Raw genomic sequence first — 5522 nt, forward strand, 5'->3', positions numbered from 1 at the left:
TATAGAATAAATGCTTAATAGAAAAAATCTGAAAACAATCAAACCTGGGCCCACTCACCACCAGCGAACCAATGAGATTGGGAGAGAGAAAGAGTTGAATCATTGACCAGCCATGGGATGTGTGCCACGCGTGAAGAGAGAGAGTGCGTTGTTCGACGGACCAATGAGGAGTACACACGCGCGCAGTCTGCAACCCAAGTATCCAGCCTTCATCTTCAACCTCTTGCGCCCTAGGTTTGCTGCGGATTTAGATTCGAATCTTGCTGCAAAATTTCTTGCGAAAAAACCTTCGACTCTAAAAACCTACAAAAAAACATTAACAAAAACAAAGAACGACCCAGATATATGTAAAATCCCCTCCTGAATCAATTGGTGAGGCCCGTTTTCATTGAAAACCCCTGGAAATACGTAAACGATGGCCATGAACTCGTATGCCCTAACCATGGCGAGATTTGATTCTTGCGCTTAAACTCAGATTCGATGGTTCATATCTTGTCTAATTGATGTCAGAAACTCAGTCATATCATTAGTTCACGTTAAAATTCAATAGCAAGCAAGAAACATTATTGAAGAAAATGCATGAAATTGTTAATCATGATATATGAGTTCTTACACGTGATCAAGGCTTACCAATTACTCAGGTCTACTGTGTAATACCCCAGAAGTATAATAGAGTGTCCGTATGCTCCTGGATTTGTCTTCAACAAGGAATGCAAGTTTGCCTTATTTCTTTTTTTTTGCCTTTGAGAAACCCTAGCTCTCCCTTCTATCTTTTCGTCCCCTACTGCATGAATGGCTTGGAGTATTTATAAGAGTGAGAATTAGGGTTAATAGCTTGGGAAGGAATCAAGTGTTTGATTAAAAAATATTTGATTTTGATTTTTGATCCCAATCTTTCTATTTTGAGTCCATCTCTATTCTTTGCATATTTTCCATGTATTCTTAGCCCTTAGATGATCTTGATTGGAATAAATAATTGATGGATGGATCATAATTTTATTTCATAAAATTGTGATTTTATTTGATTTAATTTGAATTTAAATGAATAAAAATCAAATATAAATAAGATAAAATCATGAAATAAAATTAATATGATCAATGGGCCTCTCTTGAGCTGGGAATCACGTGGGTGATCTAAAATTATAGGCCCTTTAGTTCAAAAATGCAAAATTGTGTGATTCGGGTTTCACACTTTTCTAGAAAATCGACCAACTAGCGCATGCCATAACTCATCCAATATTTATCATATGGATATAATATAGGACTTTTTGGAAAGCTTAAAGAGTCCTTTAAAAGCTCATTTTGGTTTCATCTCAATTGAGTCTACCATGTTCAAGTTATGAGCTTTGAAAAAAAATGACTTTTTGCGATCTTTTAGAAGGACCTGTAATGTTTTGGCTCATATCTCCCAAATGGTGCATTTCTGGCCTTGGCTTGTGAGAGACAAAATTGTAGGGAATTCAATTTCCTTCAAAATGAGCTTTGGATAGAAAACTTCTGATGTTCCATGTGAAAGTTATGGCTGGTCAAAGTTGGGTTGACTTTTACTTAGAAACCCTAATTTAGTAACTTGTACTTTTGTTGATTTCTGAACTCTCCTTGATGAATCATGATCAACCTTTGATCAAATGATGAATCTAACATTAGAATGTTGAAGTTGACCAAAAACCAAGAACTTTGACTGTGTTTTGACCATAGTTTGACTTTTAGGTCAACCTAGTCGACTGTTGACTATTTGAGCTTTTGTCTAGGCAATCTTGTGAATCAGAGTTTGAATATTGGCATGAGGACCCTTTTGAGGCATTTGAGAGGCCATGAAGTCCATTTGAAATATCAGAAGTTTATTATACTTGGAGAGACTCAAAACCCTAGTTGAAGGCTTGTTGCTTAGGAGACAGGTAAATGAGCCTAATTCTAATATAGCCTTGATCAAAATCCATTGAAATATGATAGGCAAATTTTGGGGTATGACACTTACCGTCACATTTGAACTTTTTAATTTGAACTTTTAAAAGTGAATAGATGAAATTAACGATATTTTGCGTAAATATTAAATATATAATAAAATGTATTGAATGAAATTTATATAAATTAAAATGAATACTTTTTTTATCACAAAATAAATACTTTTAAAAAAAATTGCTCTATTATTAAAAGAAATTGCCACAGCATGCATGGAAATATAGTTCCAATCACAATAATGATGCCAGCAGAACAGTGAATATGGGAAGCAAATGAAAGGAAGAAAAAAATGGGAAGAAGGTGAAAATAAATGAAATGGAATAGAAAGAAGAAAAAAAGTGATGCAAAGAGATACTAATGGGGAACTCGATACAATTAATCAGCAACTCCCAATACAACTATCAGTTAAAGCAATAAAATTTCTGATGTGTGATCGAATAAAATAAATGTACATTAATTACGGAGAAATCAAATAATTAAGGGACATAAAATTAGCTTTCTAATTAGATTTAAGATTTAAGTTGGGTCAATTTAATTTGAATTGGATAATTTATAATTATTTTTTTACATTAATATAATTATCTGTCTAATTGACTTTTATGCTCTTAAATTTTGGCTAATCTATTGATTTATTTAGGATTTAAATGCAATTAATAGAGACATTAGTTTCCTTATATTGTTAGTAGATAGGTCAACATACCCAAACACCTTGTGCATGACACAATCTAGTTTAAATTCATTTGTTAGTGTTATTTCAGTATCTAAGACTGCGATAACATCATGACATCAGATTTTTTTTTTATCAATAAAACAAAATAAAATTTAATTAAGAAATATATCAGATTAGAGTATATTTCAAATATTTATATAATCATGATTCATGACTTTGATCAAATAATATTTGTTAAGATACGTTATTGAAAAATAATCTTTTCAAAGCACAATTATTGACATACATATCGGCAAATCAGTTATATTTTTATTTTGCATCAATTTAAATTGATTGTGTCTTGCTTACTTTAATCCAGTCAACAACTATATATATTGCTTGAGAGTATTTTGCTTTTGAAAAAACCCTAACTTTTTTTTCAGAAAAGAAACCCTAATAACTACTGATATATCTCTAATATGAAGAGAAAACATGAAGGATGTTGCGCCGTAGGAATAGACCTTGGCACAACTTATTCATGTGTTGCAGTATGGCAGGAAGATCATCATCGAGTTGAGATCATTCACAATGATCAAGGCAATAGAACTACTCCTTCTTTTGTTGCTTTCACAGAAAATCAGAGATTGATCGGTGAAGCTGCTAAGAATCAAGCTTCTGCCAACCCTCAAAACACTGTCTTTGGTATAAACTTCTATTCTTTTACTCCTTTAAAGTTCCAAAACCTAATTAACATTATTTATAACTGAGTTCATGGCTCTATTTAGAATTTTCATATTAGTTCAGGTACCAACCGATCAATTACACTATGTTCTTTATTTTTTTCAGATGCTAAGAGGTTAATTGGTAGGAAGTTTAGTGATCCTATTGTTCAAGATGATATTCTTTTATGGCCATTCAAAGTCGTTGCTGGTGTTGACGACCGACCCATGATTACAGTTAAGTATAAAGATCAAGAGAAGCAACTCTATGCCGAAGAAGTATCATCTATGATACTCACCAAGATGCGAGAAATTGCTGAGAAATATTTAGAATACCGGTTAAGAATGCAGTTGTTACTGTGCCAGCTTATTTTAATGATTCTCAAAGAAAAGCAACTATAGATGCCGGTGTTATTGCTGGCCTCAATATTATGAGGGTAATGAACGAACCCACTGCCGCAGCAATTGCATATGGCCTTGACAAGAGAACTGGTTGCATTGGAGAACGGAATATTTTAGTGTTTGATCTTGGTGGTGGAACGTTTGATGTGTCTTTACTAACCATTAAGGGTAATGCCTTCAAAGTTAGGGCAACTGCTGGAAACACTCACCTTGGTGGAGAAGACTTTGATAATAGAATGGTGAACTACTTTTTAGAAGAGTTCAAGAGAAAGAGCAAAGTCGATATCCGTGGGAATCCAAAAGCCATGAGGAGGTTGAGAACTGCTTGTGAGAGGGCAAAAAGATCACTTTCTTTCCTTGTTACCGCCTCTATTGAAGTAGATTATTTATTCCAAGGCATTGACTTTTGTTCTTCAATCAATAGAGCCAAGTTTGAGGAAATGAATATGGACCTTTTTAATGAGTGTATAAAGACGGTTGAGAGTTGTCTTACCGATGCCAAGATGGACAAGGGCAGTGTAGATGATGTCGTCCTTGTCGGGGGATCTTCTAGGATTCCGAAAGTACAACAGCTATTACAGGACTTTTTTAACGGAAAGGAGTTGTGCATGAGCATTAATCCTGATGAGGCTGTAGCTTATGGGGCAGCTGTTCAGGCTGCATTGTTGAGCGAAGACGTTAAGAACGTTCCAAAGTTGGTGCTGCAAGATGTTACACCTTTGTCCCTTGGCAGGTCAACATACGGAGATATCATGGGTGTGGTGATTCCTAAGAACACTTGCATTCCTGTCAAGAAGACATTATCATATCTATCAATTCAAGATAACCAAACCGCTGACTTGATACAGGTTTATGAGGGTGAGAGAACAAGAGCCAGTGACAACAATTTGCTTGGTTCTTTTACTCTTTCTGGCATTCCTCCAGCTCCTCGCGGCAGCCATCTCTCAAATGTTTGTTTTGCTATTGATGAAAATGGTATTTTGACCGTTTCCGCTAATAATAATGTTTCAGGAATTTCAAGCATGATTACAATAACCAATCACAAAGATAGATTGTCAAGTGAGGAAATTAAAAAATTAATTCAAGAAGCTGAGAATTACCAAAATGAAGACAAGAAATTCCTAAGGAATGCCAAAGCGCTGAATGCATTGGATGACTACATTTACAAAATGAGAAATGCTTTAAAGAAACAGGATATTAATCAAAGGCTCTCCTCTCAAGAAATTGAGATTATCAAATCTGCAATGGCTGTGATTACAAATTTGGTTGATGAGAATAACCAAGAGGTGGAAATAGATGTTCTGGAGGAGCATCTAAAGGGATTTAATATTACCATGGAAGACATTTTACCAAAGACTATTTAGTTTTTATTTTATTTTTTCACAACTCAGATTTTGAGGTTTGCTTTTCTGTTTAATAATAGGGCATTATATATTACTTTTGTAAGGTTTGATAATATTTTGGTACAGTCATGTTATTTAAATTATGATTAATTTAGACTTTATTTTATTATTATTAGTTTACAAGTTTCTTTGAGCCTTCTCAAAAAAAAAAAATAAGTCGGTTGATTTCCTTTCCTTGAGTACAGAATATCAGAGTTTATTGTTTGTTTCATGCATAAAGTCTTATAACTTAAGTTAATGATGATAGTTCAACACAAAAACTTATAAAGAGAATTCAACCTAAAAGATTGATCTTTTAGGTGAGAGTGTCTTATGACTGTACTTTGACAATGAGCACTTTTGTGTAGTGAAAATGGGACTCTTTATAGTAACAATGAGTTACATGTT

At 33.9% G+C, this 5522-nt stretch overlaps 1 pseudogene; it reads left to right on the forward strand.

The window, feature by feature from the left end:
• The first annotated feature begins 3090 nt into the window (after positions 1-3090).
• Positions 3091-5096, forward strand: LOC131637940 (heat shock cognate 70 kDa protein-like; annotated as a pseudogene).
• Positions 5097-5522: the final 426 nt, after the last annotated feature.

This window comes from Vicia villosa, unplaced genomic scaffold (genome assembly GCF_029867415.1).
Source record: "Vicia villosa cultivar HV-30 ecotype Madison, WI unplaced genomic scaffold, Vvil1.0 ctg.002117F_1_1, whole genome shotgun sequence".
Lineage (NCBI taxonomy): Eukaryota > Viridiplantae > Streptophyta > Magnoliopsida > Fabales > Fabaceae > Vicia > Vicia villosa.